Source organism: Tenrec ecaudatus, chromosome 3 (genome assembly GCF_050624435.1).
Source record: "Tenrec ecaudatus isolate mTenEca1 chromosome 3, mTenEca1.hap1, whole genome shotgun sequence".
NCBI lineage: Eukaryota > Metazoa > Chordata > Mammalia > Afrosoricida > Tenrecidae > Tenrec > Tenrec ecaudatus.
Genome location: NC_134532.1, coordinates 65673832 through 65693822, shown reverse-complemented (window position 1 = coordinate 65693822; position 19991 = coordinate 65673832). Strand labels below are relative to the sequence as shown.

The following is a 19991-nucleotide window of genomic DNA, read 5'->3' as shown; positions in this document are numbered from 1 at the left end:
CCACAGTATTTCCATTGACCCCCGATCTGGCTGCCTTTCAGAAATACACGGAATGCACAACCGCTGTGAATCACGTTTTCAGAAGGACCTCCATTAAGGTTGGATCTTCTCCCAAATCAAGGTAATGAAAGAATTACGCCATATCTGATTGTAGAAGCCCTCGCTCGCCAACCTTGCTGAACTTTTCCTTTTGCAAAATGACCAAAATATTTTTAAATAAATACTCAGTATGTAAAATTACTAGTTTCGAAGCACACCACTCCCTTTACACTTTGAATCCATCCAATTCCTTTATGTTAGGTCTTTATCAATCTGATTCAAATGTTTTTATTCTGGGCTATTTTAGCATTTTTCCAAGGTGACATTTGTTTTCTGGCTTTGGGAAACAGGTCGAGTGGAGTTAATGCCGTGCAGGGAAGAACAGAACACAAATTGGTGATGCCACATTCCCTTTCCCTCCTCGATTTTGTGAAGAGCTCAATGGCAAGCTGCTGAAGAATAGATATTTTTTTAAAAAGTGGCATTTTCCACTAGCCTGGCCCATTTAAGTCAAAATTGGCTCAATAGTAGCGAATTTGGTTTTGGTTAAACCTCAATTTAAAACAGGATATCCTGTTTTCTCCATTGCCTGACAGAAACTTTCTTAGGATGAAATAGACCATACATTTTCCAGGATGGAAAACAATGACAAGAAGGATTCGGGGAGAAGTTATTAGGCATTCCTCACGAGGGGCAGAGAAAGCAGCAGCAGCCTTGCTGAGCGGCCCTCTACGGGAGCATGTCATAGCAGATTTAGGAAATGATAATCCAAGCACAGAGAAATATTTAGCTAGTGGGAGGGGGAATACATTTTTTAACTGTGATGCTATTTAACATTTAGTTCCATGGAGTGAACAGTTTATGGGGAAATCCTTTGGCTTCCCTGCTAAGAAAATTCCCTGAAGATGCTTCTTCCATCCTCATCTTAAAATATATCCCTGAATCTTGGAATTGCAAGGATTTTCAATGCTTCTATTTTGTTTTTCAGATTTGAGTGTGTGAATTATTTATCTCCTCAAAATAACTTCAGAACTATCTTCTCATATTTTTATTAACAAATAGTTTTATTTTGTATTCAATTAGAACTAATATTTGCTTCATACTATTATATATATAATTTGGGGAGAAATGGCATTAATAAACCAAAAATGATTTAGACAATCTGAGCAGAAATATAATCATGGCAGTGATTTTCATTGGGCATTTTATCTAGAATTTGCAATACACAGTGTATCTATTATCATTATTAATCAGTATTATGAGTTCTTCATAATATGTCTTAAATCAACCAGTGTTTATCATGTATCTTCTACATACTAAGCTTTGTAGTAAGCACTAGAGAAACACATATTGAGAAAAAGTATCTTGTAAAATGTTGCAGGCACATGTACTATGCACTAACTTCCTTAAAGAGTAAAGGAAACATATAAATTAATCTGTTTATCATCAAATAATGACTGAGTGCCTAGTACATCCCTGAAACTGTGGTAAGCTGCTGGAAATTTAAAAGGGAAAAACTGTGATATGTTTGCTGTCCCCACAAATCATGTAGGACAGTGGAGGAGAAAGATAATAAAATATAATTGCCCTGGAATTTTATCAAGATACAATCTAATTTGGAAGTATATATTTCTAAGGGCTTACATAACGGGGACATCTAATCACTCAGGAGAGCAAGTCCAAAATAAAGCTTACAGAATTCTGGTACTTCCAGATCCATACAGGGTGGAGAGAGTTACAGGTAAGAAAGTCAAATATGGTCGGGTCTTTGGAATTAGTAGAGAATTCAATCACTATTCTTGGATTCAGTCTGTGAGAATGGGGTGACAAGAAGTGAGGGTAAAAGGTGAAGCTAGAATACGAACATAAAAGGCCTTGAACACTAATTAATGACATTGGTGTTTGTGTTAAAGTATTTAAAGGAACCACTGAAGATTTTTGTATGTTGGGTTTTTTTAAATCAAACTACCTTCAGGAGAATTTACAGTCAGCATTGTGGAGAACGGGTTGGGAGGAAAGCGGGAAGATTAACAATATATTCAGAATGTAGGTTGCCATCCTTAGTACCTGTTCAGTGTGGAGAGCGTATGACAAAGACCAAGGCAGAATAACCCTGTGTTTTTGTATTAGGTATCTAGACGACTGCAGGTGCCAATCACGTATTAAGAAGATGAAGACAGAAGGAAGAACCATTTTAGAAGGGGAGGCAACTTGGTGAGTTCAGTTTCATATTTCTACTTTCACACACTGTAAAGGGATCTGAGTACTAACTCCTAATGGGCGAATACCCTAGATAGCACGAAAAGAATTGATTGGAAGAAAAAGCTTCAAGTTTCTCATAACTCAAGGGGAAAAAGCCAGGGGAAAAGACTGCTTACATAACTAATTTTTACAGACTCTCCACATGCTATCTGGGAGCGCTTATCCTCAGTCATAGGGTGTATGGGGCCCTAGATGAAGAAAAACCAAGGTATGTCAGAGACGTAATGCCCATAAAAACTGTCTGCATCCAAGAGTGGAAAGGAATTCCTTACAAAACAAACAGAAAACAAAGCCACAGGCAAAGAATCCATTCTGACTCGCAGCGCTCCCTTCAGACAGAGTAGAACTGCCTCATTGGCAGCAGGCGGCTGGCTGCATGTTATTGCTGAAAAGTGGCTGCTTGGTTCCAATCACTGATCCTTCAGGCAGCAGCAAGAGCTCTAACCGCTGTGCCACCATGGCTCGCTGTGGATAAGAAATGAGAGCATAATGTCCCAACGCCCTCCAGCCCCTCTCCCATCCCCTGTTGAGATAATTCTGAGATGTGTCCCACACTGTTTATAAGAACCATTCCGTAAGATCTAGCCCAGCTACCATGGTGATAAGATGCCAGTTAATTCACTCTTTGTTGCATCTTTCTATGACTTATCATTCCTCAAAGTATATTTTCTAGAATTAGGTCCAAATTTAAATGTTCTCACTCAAATCCCTGTTTCAGGACCTGCTTCCGCTGGAAGTAAAATTAGAATAGATTTCTGAGAATTTGTTTTAGAAAGCAATCTGACGACAAGGTGTTCTGATCAGTCACATGGTCGCATGGACCCCAGCAGCTAGTGGTGAGGGAGGAGGTTATAGCTCAATGCACAAGTGTAACATAATTCATTAGGTTCTCATGTGTGGTGCGGTCAGATATCGGAATGATTGTGAGATGGTATAGGGAGGGACAGTGCTTTTGACATAGAGTTGTCCATAGGTTGCTATAGTTGAAAGTACTCAATATTACCAAACGACAACAACAAGTGGAAGAGACTTCATTGGCTAATACAATACTTCCAGATTCAAAGGATATAGTCTTAGAAATTATAAAGTAAAGTGGTTTGTAGTAGTGCCTGGGGTTAGGCATTGGGCTGCTCCCTCAATGCTTAGCAATTGCATGCCTTGACTAACTCTTCAGGATACAGGTGAGGCTGTGTGCGTCTTTAAATATATACATTGTGTAAGGACCTCAATATACAGTTTCTACAAGTTGGAACTGACTTGATGTCAGTGGATTTGGGTGTTGGCTGCTTTTTAAGCCTGGGGATGAGAATATAATAAGCTCCGGATAACCAGCTATAGAGCTAAAGCCAATAAACTTGTATGGTAGCATTTAAAAAGAACCTTCTGTCTTATCGTCAAAAAATGGATGGGCTAAAATCAGGCCTGTAATCTGGTAGTTAAAGTAGAAGTTTGTAAATAAGACTGAAATCTCAGCCCCATAAATTTTTATTGCAAAGTCATAAATGCTTTCCTAAGTAGGAATATTTGTGTAGATATATATTGAGAAACTTGACCCTGAAGATTTCCCCCTAAAATCTTTAGGCTACTGTAAGATGACTCCTCCCTCTTAACAGAGAATTCCAGGCTCCTTTTTCCCAGAGGCCATTGAAGTGTTTTCCCAGAGGCATTGCTCACAAGATGATGGCTTCTCTTCTGACAAATTCACCCCACTTTCCCTCAATGATTCTGGAATATTAGAGTTCATGTTCAGTGTGTTTGGGTTGATAAAATGTCTACTTGCTAGGATAATAAGCAAAACATCTGTAGAATCTCTCTGGTATGTAGTAAAATGACGTAGGAAAACATCTAGAGCAGTGGTTCTCAACCTTCCTGGTGCCGCGACCCTTTCTTTAATCTAGTTCCTCATGTGGTGGTGACCCCCACAACATAAAATTATTTTTTTCAGAAGATCCTTTTATTAAAACTGGGTGACATCAATAAGGGGACAGTACAAAAAAAAGTTGGTCCATGAAAACAAACCATAATCATTCAGTTAATAAAAACAATGATCTTCAACAGGACACGATAGGGGTGCTGAGCTCCCTCTTGTGGTTCCCACCAGGAGCTGGGCCAGGGCTCAGCTGCCGGGTTGTCCAGTGCCACTGTGGGGAGAGCCTCTGAGCGGCGACTGGGGAAAAAGTCCTGTCCCTGGTGGGGAGCAGGCAGGGGTAGGGGACATGAGGATGTGCTCGCAGGAGCCTGAGGAGGGGGTGGGAAGCAGGGCTGTCAGAGCCCATGTGGGACAGACTCCCCCCCCCCCCTCCTTGTGCCAGCTATCTCCCACCTGCTGTGTTGAGTCTGCGAGCCTGGGGGTTATGTTAACTTGGTGGGGGGGGGCGTGATACAATGATACAACCTGGAAGAATCTGAGGCTCTTCTGCAAAGATGCAAAACCATCTCAGCTCCAAGAGGCCAACATGCAAGATCCTGCTGCTACCTGAGGGGGTTGGCGCTTCGAGGGTGGGGCATCCAGACCTGGGTAACAGGGGAGGGGCAGGGAGTCACAAACCCAAGCTCTAGGGGCCTGCACTCCTCAGTGCCCTGGAAACTGCCTGGGGCATCAACTGAGCAGAAAAAGGATAGGAAGACGGGGTGGCCCAGGGCTTTTACCCTTTTGATGGTAGGCCCGTTTCTCCTGTAAGGGAAGGGGCTGGGGGAGGAGGGGAAGCAGGATGGAGTGAAGGCGTCAGTCCAAGCAACAATAGGAACAGCCTCTTCTGGCACTAGCTGTCCTCCAGGTGAGGTCCTTGGGGCTCTGCCCCGGAAAGGCAAAATCTCCCCAGACAGGTGAGGGCAAATAGGAGGGGTTCCTAATACAGGCTCCTACGGGCAATGTGCTGGGGGTGGGGTCAACTCCAATACTGCTGTGGAGCCCTCGGAGGGAGAGAGGAGCACTAAGGTGGCAGCCCTCCCAGGCAGGGACAGACCGGGCTCAACTCAGGCCAAGGCCTGGCTTCCTTTAGTGCTAGAAGGTGGCGCGGTACAAGACAGTCTGCTCAGGGTGGAAGGACACTGGGTTCGGTTACCAGGAGTTTACGGAGTGCCCTCAGGCCCGAGCTGGGGAAAAGGACCCAGGTCTCTGAGGGCAGGGTCAGTGTAGCTGGTCTCCTTGAAGACCACTTGGCCTGGGGCCCGTCCATTCAGAGCCCTGAGTCCCACTACAGGTTCTCTAACGCTACCTAGAGGGCGGGCAGAGGGAATCTGGGGATCAGGAAAGGCTAGGGTGGGGGAAGAGGCCAACAGGTGTCTGGTAAGACACATATGTGAGATCCTCTTTGTTCTGGTGGTGGTCTTGAACCAACAGCATCCCTTGGAAGGCCCCAGCCCAGGCCAAGGCGGGTGCAATGAGGCAGGCAGCACAAGGCCCGGTTTCAGAATCGGTGGCTGGGGTTCCTAGGTGTTGCGATCCCCAGGGCTTGTTCTAGTTCCTGTCGCCTCTGTTGCACCTTGGAGTAGAAGTAGCGGCACACGGCGTCCGGAGCCCAAGGCTGGAAGTAGAACTCAGCTCCATGATCCGCCTCTGGGTTACCCACCACGTCCGTCATGGTCTTGAGGTCCCAGCACTGGGATTGGAGCCAGTCGTTAATGAAGCCCTGAGGGTCTCGGGTAAAGCTTAGCATAAACTCCCACTGGGTCTTCAGCTGGTTGATGGTTTCTATGGTCTCATGGATCTTGTTGTCTAGAGTGGCGATCTCTTGCTGGCTGGCAGTGGACAGCAGGAAGGAATTCATTTGAGTTTTCAACATATCCACTTCTACGTCAATGTCGTAGCAAGCTGTCTTTTTCTGATCATTAAGGTCAACACTGATGACGTGATTAATGATGATGGGTTCCGGGGGCATCAGCAAAGCATGGAGCTGCTGGGGGATCTCGGTAAACATCATACTCTGAGACTCAAAGATCTGCTGGAGGTACTTGTCACAGATGACAAACTCCCGCTCGCGAGGGTCCTGTGTATCTTAATATACTGCCACAGGGCCTGGATAATCACGGGACGGGTCTGCGTGTGGATGCCCAAGAGCCGAGCCAGGCGAGGGTCTAATTTAAACTGGGGAGGCTGAGAATCCAGCATCAGCAGGACAGTACAGCGCACATTGACGTCTCCCGGCCGCTTCACCTGGAAGCCATCAGTCTCCTGGGTGGTGGCGATCCTGTGCCATTCTACCAGATGGCTCTCTGGCCCATATAGGTCTTTGTCCAGCTCAATCACCAAGGACTTAAGAAAGGACGAGAACTTCCTCTTTTGTTTGGTAGCATCATATTTGGACAAGGCGGAATCCTCCAGGAGCTGTCCTTCTACCCAAAGCTCCCAGGAAGCCATATCCCTTCCCCATCCTTGGCATCTGACTTAGCCGGATTGAAAGTGTTAGGAATGAAAATTCGCGGCTTCCGCTTTTGCTTGATGGGCCGTTTCAAGGCCTCCTGGATATCTAGCCGTTTCCTCATGATAGTCTGGTCCAGCTTCCTTTCAAAAGCCAGGAGATGCATATAGGCCTGAGACTCTGGTACCAGTTCCTGAATCCTTTGGTGTAGAATTTTGTCAGCCATCTTCTTTTTCTTTGCACTGTGGTTTCGATTCTGTACCGCCTGCTGCTGGATCTGCTGAGGCGCAGGTTTCTTGCAGGACTGGTCCAGCCCTGACTGGGTCAGGCCAGGTCGGACTGAAGGGTTCCCCCCATAGCCTGGGGGCCCATGGAAGGTCCCTGAGGTGTCATTCGACTGCCCAGCAGCATACCTGGTCTCGGATAGGCCGCGCTGGGCATTGGGGAGCGGTGCAGCCCTTGACCTGGCGCCGGGCCCATCAGCACTGGGGGCCCCCCCGAGTCCCGCCCTGGCCGAGGGTGGCCACCACGCCCGCCCCTCCTGAGGCTCCGGCGCTGCCACTCGGAGCCACTGACTGGAAGCCTGCCGGGCTGCCATCTTCCCCCGAGCCGCGGCTGCAGCTGCACCCATAAAATTATTTTCATTGCTACTTCATAACTGTCATTTTGCTACTGTTATGAATCTGGCAACCTCTGTGAAAGGGTCGTTTGGCCCCCTAAGGGGTCTTGACCCACAGGCTGAGAACTGCTGTTTATAGGGATAGAACTGGTAAAGAGAGAGTTTATCAGTGTCAAGTCACTTTTTCATGACTTATAATTTAATGTCAAGGTGGCTAGACCTGATGGATTAATTTCTGTATGGAACAAATGATGGTGATTGAGGTATAGTTAGCAGACCAGCTTAGCTTTGCCAGCATATTGAAGAATTTGTCAAAATCTCAGAGCACTAAATATACTACAGTGACTTTATAATGTAAGGAAGATGACGGATCTCTGCAGGAGGACCCAAAGGACCCTGTAGCCTAATGATCAGTAATGGACAAGTGAAGGGGTTGTGGCCGTCACTGAGAAGGTCATCAATGTTTGTTCTTTGGAGGTAATTTGGGTGATATAACTGAGTGACTGGGTACCTTGATATCAAGGAGGATAATAAGATAATGCAATAAGCACTTCAGTTACTCATGAGAGGAAAAGTCGGCACAATCACTGTAATGGGTAGAAAATCCAGAAGGACCATCAGGAGAAAGTAATCTGCAAAGGCATATAATTTAGGCAAATAGACAGTGATATATATATATAAATCATTTTATTGGGGACTCATACAATTCTTATCACCATCCATCCATCCATCCATCCATTGTGTCAAGCACATTTGTACATGCGTTGCCATCATCATTCTCAAAACATTTGCTTTCTACTTGAGACCTTAATATCAACTCCTCATTTCCCCCTCCCTCCTCCCTCATGAACCTGACATAATTTATAAATTATTATTTTGTCATGTCTTACACTTTCTGATGTCTCCCTTCACCCACTCTTCTATTGTCCATCCCCCATAGACAATGATATTTTGAAAGTGAAATAGTCGTATTATAGGGATAAAATGTAATTAATATCAAAAATAGAAAGAGCAGGTGAGTACAGGTGATGTATGTCAGAATAGAAAACCTGAACTATTTTGCAAATAATTGAATATGAACCAATTCTCAGACTCAAAGATTGTTGGATAAAGAGGAGGCTAAGAGAAAGACTCTGAAATTAATATCTACACTATCTGTTTTCACTCCTTCCTCGAGGCAAATGAACATTTATCAAAGGAATCATATCTAGATATATGAGGGTTTTTTGGATAAAGGACTTGAGCTGACACAGGAGAGCTTTTCCTATGGAAGTTAGTGTCTGTTATTGGCCAATTAAATGTTTGCAGAGTCGCCAATGTGGCAGAGCTGGAGGCTATGAGTAAGTTCAATAACAGGTTCCAACTCAAAGAAGCTGATTTAGCTACTGTGAAGCTCTACAGAAAACCTCAGAAATCAAGGTCAATACTATGCTTTTGATAAAGTATATCTCCATGGAGACCAAAAAATTGTTGGAGAACATTGATCATACGAAACCACATCTTGGAAGGACAGGGATTCAAAAATCAATTTTGGTCCTGCTTCCATTGACAGGTAAGTATTAGACTGCTGACTGTAAGGTTGGTAGTTCAAATTCACCAGTTGCTCTGCAGGAGAAAGATGAAATTATCTGCTAAAGTAAAGATGAGTTTGAATTGACTTTACAGCTCTAGATTGGATATGAGTAGACAGGAGTAGATTGTAGCAGACACTGTCAGTGCCTATCATTCCCTATTGGCACACACTTGCACAAGTTAGTCATTTACTACAAAGAATGATGACACCGTGCCCAAGGGCTTGTACTGTATTATATAGCCATGGGCTCATTCTCTGCGTCTAGGAATCAGAAGTCCCTGGGGACTTTTGTCTCAGAATGTTGTTCTTGACACCTGTCAAATCCATCTCTTCCCTTGGCCACCCCATGTAAAAGTTCACTGCCATTGAGGCGATTCTGACTCATAGTGACTCCAGGACAAAGTAAAACTACCCTGTGGGTGTCCGAGCTGTAAATCTTTAAGGGATCAGAACGTCTCCTATATCTCCCTCCGACCAGCTGGTGAGTTTGAAGCATCGACTCCGTGGTTATTAGCTCAACTTGGGACTGATTATACCACCAGAGGGCTTGGCCAACCCATAGACACCAGAATCCGATACTGTTCAGTTTTGCACTGCCCTTACCATCTATTGAGATTGGACTGCTAATCCACAGGCTTTTCATTAGCTGAGTTTGATAAGTAGATCACCAGACCTTGCCTTTTAGTACATCTTAGTCTGGAACCTCTGCTGAAATCTGTTCCGCAAGCCTTCACGGTCAGATGGGTAGTGGCTGTGCATAGGGTGTTTTGATTGGGAATAAAACTCAGATCTCAGGGAAGGTGAAAGCTGACTTAAAAATGCACCGTTGGTTGGCTTTTTTCTCTTCTCTAGCTCATTCTTTACTCCCTTGGGAGTTTCTGAGATCAATGACTCATGATAGACTTGCACTTGAATTCTTATCCTGGGGTAAGTTTTCAATCAATGGTGCCATAGAATTAAAAAAAAAAAACACCCATTAACAACAAATGTAGTAGGGCTTTTTGTGTGTGTGTGTGACAATAGCTCTTTTTGAACAACGCAATCTAGATCTGAAAAATAGAAAACTAAAGAGAATATCTATCACTTATCCGTGAGTTTATTGTACTCTGGCGGCTGATGTGTTGCCGTGATGCTGGAAGCTCTGCGGTCTCAGTGCTCCTCAGAGGCAGGGTGAGACTTTATCTAACATAGTCTGGACATGTGTCAAGAGAGACCAATTCCTGGAGCAGACATCGTGTTTTGTAGAACAGGGGAGGGCATTTAAAAAGAAGCAAGCCCTGAAGAAGATGGATTGGCCCCTTGGCTGTACCGATGGTCTCAAGAAGAAAAGCGGACGTCAAGAATGGTGCAGGACTGGGTAGCGTTTCGTTCTGTCATGCTGTGTAGCTTTGCTTTGGGACTGACTTGAAGGTACCTAGCAACAGAGAGTGTGAGTGGATGTGAGTGTCACAAAATGAACTCTACTGGTTTAGGAGAGATCAATGGGACTGTTCACTTGATGCCTTGCATGAAGTTAGGAGTACATTGTACTGAGTCACAAATGCACATGATCCAACATGGAGAAAAATAAAAATTTTGATTAAGAATTGTCTAAGAAAACACCTCTTTGAATTATAAGTGCGGTTTTCCCTGAAAGGAGTAGTCATTATGCAAGTCAATCACTCAGGGAAGCAACCCATCTTAGATTGCCAATGGAAAACCAGAAAGGAATGGCTTAGCTTAGAGGTAAAGGGGGTGCCGCCCTCCCCCCCTGAATTTAAGAGACTGCAAATCACCAATGAATGAACATGTCAACAATACTATTGATGGAACGTAGGTGTTCCCTGTCGTGTTTCGGATTGAGCTGAGTAAGGAAGACTTAATATCCAGGTATTGGAAATTATCTAGGCCATATCTAACAGAAAAGTACAATAACATCTTAAAATTGTATCCCTTCTCTGTTACTCTCAATGCTGAGTAACTACTTTGGGATGCTATGGTCTCATTTGAGTTCACTGTGGACATAGAGAAAGGCCACCGACCACTCCAATGGAAGGAAAGAGATTAGGTAAGTATCGATGGCAAACCCACATCCCCGAGGCCATCAAGATGGTTGAGTCAGCTACTCTTGCCCCATGTCAGGTAGCACAATGTCATGAGTGGCACAATTGATAATTACTTAGCTCTCTTTGACGTTTTCTTTTTAAACATTTTATTAGTGGCTCATACAACTCATATCACAGTCCATACATATACATACATCAATTGTATAAAGCATATCCATACATTTTTGCCCTAATCATTTTCAAAGCATTTGATCTCCACTTAAGCCCTTTGCATCAGGTCCTCTTTTTTCCCCCTCCCTCCCCGCCGAGCCCTTGATAATTTATAGATTGTTATTTTGTCATATCTTGCCCTATCTGGAGTCTCCCTCCCCCCCTTCTCTGCCGTCCGTCTCCCAGGGAGGAGGTCACATGTGGATCCTTGTAATCAGTTCCACCTTTCCAACCCACTCACCCTCTATTCTCCCAGCCTCGCCCCTCACACCCCTGGTCCTGAAGGTATCGTCTACCCTGGATTCCCTGTGCCTCCCATATGCACCGTGTACAACCTCTGCCCTATCCAGTCCTGCAAGGTAGAATTCGGATCATGGTAGTTGTGGGGAGGATGCATCCAGGATCTGGGGGAAAGCTCTGTTCTTCATCAGTATACTATATCGCACCCTGACTGACCCATCTCCTCTCCTAAACCCCTCTGTGAGGGGATATCCAGTGGCCGACAAATGGGCTTTGGGTCTCCACTCTGCACTTCCCCGTTCATTCACTATGGTATATATGTATATGTATATATATATCATATATATACATATATATGTATACATATATACATATATTTTGCATGATGCCTTATACAGGCTGGTGTGCTTCTTCCATGTGGGCTTTGTTGCTTCTGAGCTAGATGGCCGCTTAAATGCTCGGTTTATTCACTTCAAACACACACACACATCAAACAATCTAACAATCTTAAAATTAACTTGTCTTTAGCTATCAGGGTAGCACAAGATGAATGCAGTGTATCAGTGACTGGCCCTTAGTCCTGTCGGGCATTGACTTCATTGATGTACTCACCCGGGTAGAGTTGGTTCAGTCTCTACAGGGCTGCTGTAGGTAGTCTTGCTGGCTCTTTGACATCATTCTGGCATTCACCAAGGTCTTATCAAGGTTGCCCAAATTTGTCTGGGGAGGTTTTAGGTCCCAGCCTGGTAGGTGGTTTACTTCTGTTCAATAAGTCTGTAGTGATTCAGCATTTCTTACTGGGCTTTTAGTCTTTCTCAAAAATAGTCACTTTTGTTCATAGGTGGTATATCATTCAGCATCTTGCAATGAAGTTTCATGTCTTGTAAGGTAGTTCCACATCTTGAAAGGAAGTTCTACATCTTGTAAGGTAGTTTGAACACTCTCTCATCAGAGGTATATATCTAGGCAAGTCACAGTCACATTTGGGCAGCAGTCACCAAGCGATGGTTTTTGTGCTTGGAACCCAAGAGGTAAAATGTTATTTGTTAAACTGTGAGGCAACACAGTGAGGAATTTTATGAGAAAAGTGAGGTAAAACCTGAGCAAAATAAGTGAAGGTATATATATATATAATATCACTTACCACTTCTTCCCTATGTTCCCTGTTTCTATTCTTCATTTTCTTCTAAGTCATCTGAATTGGTCCTTGAGTAAGTTCTGTCTTTGAATCTTAAAAGGTTGAAATTCTAAAGTGTGACAAACTCTTAGTATTTGTTTTCTGCTCCTAAATCTGTATACTATTTGAAAATCAAGCCGAGGGAGTGAGGACCAGAGTTTGGGGGTTCTACCAGTCTCTATCTGACAGCAAGCCCGCCCTCTTTGATGCTTTTGAGTACTGTGCCATGTCTTCCTCCCATTCGATCCAGGATCATCAAGTGGGACCCTTATAAGGGAATGTGATAGTGGTAACCAAGTACTCTCTAGTTCTTCTAGTCTCAATGTCATGGAGACTGGAGTTCACCTGTGCCATGGAGCTAATTGTATCTCCTGTCTTTTACTTTTCCTCATTCTTTTTCTTCTGCATGGTATGAGATAAATTGTTATCACTTAGAGGGACATTTCTTTTAAGACCTCAGGTGCTGCTCACCACTGTGTTATTTAGAGCAGAGTCTTTGTTAAGTCGATAATACCAGTTGATCTTGGTATCCCCTTAGACTATTAACCTAAACCACTTAGAGTCCAGTGACATTCCTTCAAGGTGTTGGATTCTCTACCCTTGTGTGCACCATCACATTCAAACATCATCAATGTTTGATATATGTTTGTTGTTCAAGGCTATAAAAGTCAGAGCTTGTTGAGTACTTAAATTAAAAAGAGAGCTAGTATGTATTTTTCTCTCTACGTGAGCATCTAGCAATTCTCCCCATGTAGGGCACCCAGTGGCGCACTAACTGTGTCACCGTGGCCACAGTGAATTGATTCGTGAAAGCAGTTTCTCTCGAACCTTAGTTTTGGTGTTTCCCCATTTAATAGAACAGAGTGTGGCTGGGAAATGTTTCCTGCACAGGAAAACTGTGCTGCGGAAACTATTGTGATGTTGAGCACAGCTCACAAGGACAGCACTATGGAAAAAACTCAAGTGTATGAATGGTTTTCTCATTTCAAGAAAGGTAAAATGTGTTTAATGACAAACCGCATTCTGGGTGTCTGTCAACTTCCTGAATGGAAAATATTGAAAATGGAAAATGTGTGCACTTGTGCTTGAAGACCAAAGACGGACCATTGAAGAGATGGGGGAAGTTAGCTGGACTATCCTGGAGCTCGGTTCAGGGAATTTTAATGAAATACGTGGAAACGAGAAGGGCTGCTGTGAAATTAGAGCCGCGGGTTCTGACTGACCAGGACAAGGACCGTCTAATGGAAACACGTCACGCCTTCAGAGAACAGCCCTGAAGTGAGCCAGGCTTTTATACCAAGGTGCCAAGTGCCATGAGGAGACATGGCACTATTCTTCCGACCCTGAAAGCAAACGTCGATCAAGCCAGTGGAAGACACAATTGTCACCTCACCCCCCAACACTCCAAGGGAAATCAAGTGCAAGACAATATCATTTGTTTTCTTGATGTGAGGGGGATAGTGCATTTGGAGTTTGTTTCCCCAAATCAACCTGTTGATCAAGCTTTCCATTCAGAGCTTTTGAAAAGATTGTATAAAAGTGTGCTACAAAAAGGCCCAATTTGTGGCAGATGGGGGACTGGTTTTGCCACCATGACAACGTACCTGTTCGTGCAGGCATCTCAGTGTGCCAGCTTTGTGCAAAAATACATCATGCCTCTCTTTCCCCACTCACCTAACCCACCTGACCTCACCCCATGCAACTTCATTTTGTTTCCACCAATGAAGAGGTACATAAAAGGACAGCGATTTGACAATGTAGAGGAGGTGAAGGAAAAATGAGAGACGTGCTGTCAGCCATCCAAATAGATGAGTTTGAAAATGTTTTCAAGAATGGGATCACAGATTTAACAAGTATATTAAGTGCAATGGAGAAAACTTTGAGGGTGATAAGGTTGTTTGGTAATAAATACACACATACATACATAGCTTTGGGGGTTCCAGTTTTGGGGGAGATGTATATATGTATATATATGGCAAAACTCAGTGCAGTCTATTTATTACTGCCTCATAATTAATGGGAAATTAAAAAACTGTCTCTGTGGGTTTTCAAGACAATAATACTTTCAGGGAATAGAACATCCCATTTTTCTCCCTTGGAGCTGCTGAACTTCAGAAGCACTGCTGCCTGCGTCCTTGTTTGTGATGTTCTAAAGCCAGGCCTTATTATTATACTCTCCTTTGTCTTCTTGAGCTGCCCTTTGAAGTTTTCTGGTCCAATCTTTTGCTTCAACATTTCTTCTATTTTATTTAGCTGCACTATCTTCAAGAAAAGGTTCCAGAATCTCTTCTGACATAGACTTTGTTCTTTACTTCCTCTTATTACAGTTGCTTTATTCATGTAGGAAATTTTTTATGTCATCCCACAGCTCATCAAGTCTTCTCTCACTAGTGGCCAGTGTGCTGAACCTCTTCTTAAAATGCTCTGGATATACTCCAGCAGTGAAGATATCAAAATATGAATTGCATGAGGTAATTCTGCTGCACAAGATCTCTTCAGAGTATTGACAAGCAGGGATATTACTTTCAGGACTAAGGTGTGCCTCACCTAAGCCATGGCATTTTGAATTGCTTCCATAATATGAAAGTTGGACATTGAATAAAGAAGACTGAAGAACAATCGATACATTTGAATTCCGGTGCTGGGGAAGAATATTGAAAGTACCATGTGTGGGAGCAGATTGTCTTAAGATAAACTCTGAGAAAGGAATACATGCCAAAGTGTCTGAATTCAGAGATATTGGTGCTAAATTCCCTGCACACACAGAGCCTGGAGCAGAATTGTGCCCCGGGATCCTGAGTAACAGAGTCAGTGACTAAACAGATTTAAATTCTCAAGTAGGACAGGATCATCTCCATCCATGGTGTAGGCAACATGCTCAGGGGAAGGTGCTGACAGCTCGTCCCAAGGAGTTCATGCACTGTATGATCTGACCTTCCCCTGAGATAAAGTGTACACTTTCCATCTAGATTTTGGCACTGCCCTGACAATGCTCTGCTGCTCTTCATATATTTTCAGTAGCTAAACCCTCAGAAGTAGAAAACATATTTCTTATTCATAGTCTGTTCTTAGCCAGTAAGTTCAACTGAAATCTGTTCACCTTGCCTAATTCTGCTGGTGTGTGAAATACTAGGAGCACAGCTTCCAACACCAAAGAAACATGTGAGCCACCATAGGAGGACAAACTGACAGGCCTTTACAAGTCATGATTTAATATTTAAGTATATATAATTTTCCTGAATGTAAGTATATCATCTTTCAAAGCTACATATATAATTTCAGATAATGAAGATGGTATTAAAAATATAGAAGATAAAAATGGCAGATTACAAAAATATTCAACAGAAAACAATCCTCATATATTATTGCTATAGTCTAAAAATGTATAAATAACAAAATGTAACAATCATTCATTCTAACTGTATTTTATATAAAACTTCATAAAATGTGAATACATTTTTCACTTAAATTGGTAAAGAGAAATATATGTATATATATTATATATATCACCAATAATATCCTATCAGTCTAGTAGGATATTTTTTCAGATAATTATAAATGAATTTTATTATTATAGATTTTGATAATTCAGTTCTTCATATAGGAAAAATGGTACATTGAAATACATCTATTGAGTAAAATTTTGCTTAAAGACATCTAAAAATACCTTTGTGTTTCCCCTGCAAGATTAAATTATAAGTTGAAAATTGTGAAATATTTTCTTTTAATAAATATGAAATCTGCCAATTGAACCAGAGAACCTGTTGAGTGCTTGCTACCCCCAGTAGAGGAGCTGAAACAGCACAACTTAATTACAAGGAGCTTAGATACTATTAACAAGTAGGCAGGGAGGGGGATTCATTTGATTCTAGGTCATAGTCCAGATTTAGTGCTGTATTTCTTGCTATTAGTTTCCTTGTTGAAAACGTACATTTGGATCTGATGTACATGGCGTGGTATACAGAATGCTATTTCTATAGAATGCTTCCTGACAATCAGGTAGACGATGCCAATAATCTCCCCCACAATGCCGCCTATACTTCTACACTGCTGCTTCTGTCCCTTTTCTCCTTTTGTTTCTTAAACACACTCTAACTTGGCCTCCACGTTGCCCTTTCCGATGGTAAATTTTCAATCTGTGCCTACTTGATCCCTCAGCATCATTTCACATAGCTGATGATCTCCTCCTCCTCAATATGTTTCTCCCATATTTGCCCAGAACTGTGAAATATCTGCTCATTCTTACCTTACACCTCTGTAAACTGTGCCTCTGACTCATGGTGTCCCATGTATGTCGGAGTAGAACTGCGCTCCCTTGCAATGTCGTAGCACTCTTGATTTATTTTTTCTGGGAAAGCCAGAGGTCAGAAGTTACAACCTTAGTACATAGGATTTTTGTCAAGAATAGTTTCAGTTCAGTCTTTGCATGTGTTCTTTAATGGCAGTCATCATGTGAATTATTCTATTTCAAAATTCACTAGATCCTCCTAAAATTGATAATCCAGTAGAACAAAAATATTAAAATTAGACAAAGTAAATTAGTAACTAATAGAGTTCTTAAGGAATCAAAACAGGGAGTGTGGGGATTTTTACTAAACACAATTGAACAGGCTTTGCAAGATGTCTTAAGGTCTCATACCATATGGTTATGTGGGAAAAAGTCATTCTTAAAGTTTCACCTGCTGGTGAAGTGAGACTGGCAGTGCCAAGGAAAATAGAGGCGTATTTTCAAGCAAGGCTTTTCAGGAGGAGCTATTCCTTGGTCTAGTGATTTGTCCATGGTGCAAGGCCTGAGCGTTTAAGTTCTTACAGCTCAGATATAAAGAGCTCATGGCTACAGTACCGAGTGACAGTTACTACAATGCAGTTATGGTGAAGGGGTAGGCTGGTTGATTGGTTTTCCTTGAAATGTTTTACACTACTTTAGAAAAAGGCTAACTTCTGCTATTTAAGTTATTTATCTAATTCACTGTTCCTTTGAAGGTCATATAGAAGAAACATATAAAAAAAGACCCATCCTCATCAAGAGAATCATATCAACCAGTTTATAGATGACGTGAGACTAACTATTTATTTACAGTGAGTGATCATTTTGGAGTCTTGGTGGAGTAGAGGACACATGTTGGGTTGCTAACCACAAGGTCAGCAGTTCAGAGCTCCACTTGCTCCTCAAAGAAAGATGAAGTTTCCTACTCCAGTAAAGGGTTACAGTCTCAGAAACTCACAGAGGACCTTCTGACCTATCCCATAGAATCACTGTAAGTCAGAATTGACTTGATGGCAGTGAGTTTGGTTTTCTAAATCACAATAATTCAATCAATTTAGTATGAAACTGTGTCTCAAACTAAACCTGTCTTTCATATAAGTAAGTGACCTAATGAAAACAGATTTTCTTTGTATGCAGAAATCAGAATATGGGTAGTTAAATTAAGTTACTTGATTGGAAACGTACTATACCAACCCTGTTCTTAAAAATGCTTCTCCTTGTCTCCCTTCAACTATATCGCAGTGACTCTTCTCCCTCTCATAAAAGTATTCTTTAGAAGAATGTCTGAGGACATGGCTTGGGAATCCACATCTAATCTCCAACTATACTCCAGGGAAGTAGAGTCCAATTGCACATCTTTCAAAAAATAATTCATATGAGACAGAAGTCAGTCATGTCTCTACCCCCCAACCATCTTTCCCTCATCTTTCTCTCTGACACGAACTCTACCGCTCTGCTAGGTTCCATAATCAGTTACAATTGTCCGACAGAACTCACAGAAAATACTTATGTTAGGCTGGGTTGTGTACAGCAGGGGTTGGCAGGCTGTGGCTCTCTAGTTAGATTCTAGTTAGGCTCTTTCAGTATGTACATGTGGTTCTGAAAATAAAAATGAAACTATTATAGTTCAATTTATAACCATATTTTAAATGTTCCTTATTTGTAAAATATATATTTATGACTCTCAAAAATTTTTTAATTGTTGTGAAGGGCAGATTGGCTCTTCTCTCTTAAAAGGTTGCCGGCCCTTGGTCCAGAGAAACAAACCAGGGATACTCATCTATGTACAAGACATAATTGCATATTATGCATTAACTTTATATCAAGAAGGCACCCCAGCCTCATTCAACTCAAATTCATAGGTCTGATGCTCTCTAGGCTCTCTTCAGACTCTGTAGCCTCAGGAAAATGATCAGACAGGAGCTAGGAAGCCCAACCCTGTCTTGCTGTCTGGGCTCTGTTATTTAATCTGCTGTATGCCTTAGGCTCTGGCGCCTTTCGGTGTCCAGAACTTCAAGGAGGGATCTCACATGTACTCTGCTGTTGGCTTTTTCTTGGCGGTCTTCTTTTTGCTTGAGATTTGGCTCACTCTTATGTGGCAAAACTGAGTACTACCCTCATTAGAATCCTCTGTAACCTATTTATTGGCTCCCACCCAGTCGTTTGGTGAGAATCATGAAGACTATGGATCAAAGACGATGGATATAATTTCATTTCACCACAATATGCTGCGCTTTACTTTCTGTCTCGGCTTGTTCTTTCCCCACTCTCCTTTTCTTTCTCAAACACATTCCAGTTAGGCCCCCATGTTGCCAATTCCAGTGGTAAATTTTCAATCTGCGACTCTTTGATCTCAGCAAGTTTTTGCATAGTTGATGATATCCTCCTTGTGTTACTCTGGGTAGACTAGAGAAACAAATTCCTGGCCACTCATATGTGTATAAGCAAGAGCTTTATATACAAGAGCAGTTGAATATTGAGAAAACATCCCAGCCCAGATCAAGCTTGTAAGTCCGATATTAGCCCATGTCTGATACCAACCTATAAAAATAAAGTCTTCCTCATACTCAGAAAGCATATACAACAATGTCGAATGCAGTAAGATCACAGGCTAGCGGGTGGGATGTCTTGTGGATCCAGTGCTGTTGTAAGCATCTCAGCATTGTTAGGGATCTCCAGAGATCTGGCTCCATCAGTCTCTCTCCATCTGTCTCCGTAGGGATGTCTCCTAGGAAGTGAGTTGAGAGAGAAAGAGACTGTCTCTCACCTCCAAAGAGGAATACAGGAGTTCCCAGAATCCTTAGGAGAAGGCCATGCCCACACAGAGGCCTCATTAGCTATATCCAGATTGACAGCCTAGACTCACCCCTATACTCTTAATCCTCAAACTGACATCAGATTATGTAGCTAGCACACTCCTCCTTGATACATTTCTTCCTTGTCTAGTCCTAACCATAAAACACCTGTTACTCTAAGTAGCTTGCATTCAGGAAACCCTGCCTCTGAAGCAGGGTGTTTCATGTGGGTCAGAGTGGAACTGTGCTCCATTGAGACATCAACTGGGTTTTTTGAAGTAGACTCTAGGTCTTTCTTCTGAGATGCCTCATGGAGGACTCAACACACCCACCTTCCAGTTACATCAAGGGGGTTATTTTATAATGAAGCACTGGTTTTTAGGTTGTGGGTTGTATTTCACTT

At 42.6% G+C, this 19991-nt stretch overlaps 1 pseudogene; it reads right to left on the bottom strand.

The window, feature by feature from the left end:
- Nucleotides 1-5654: 5654 nt before the first annotated feature.
- On the bottom strand, nt 5655-19163 carry LOC142442274 (SWI/SNF-related matrix-associated actin-dependent regulator of chromatin subfamily D member 1 pseudogene; annotated as a pseudogene).
- Nucleotides 19164-19991: the final 828 nt, after the last annotated feature.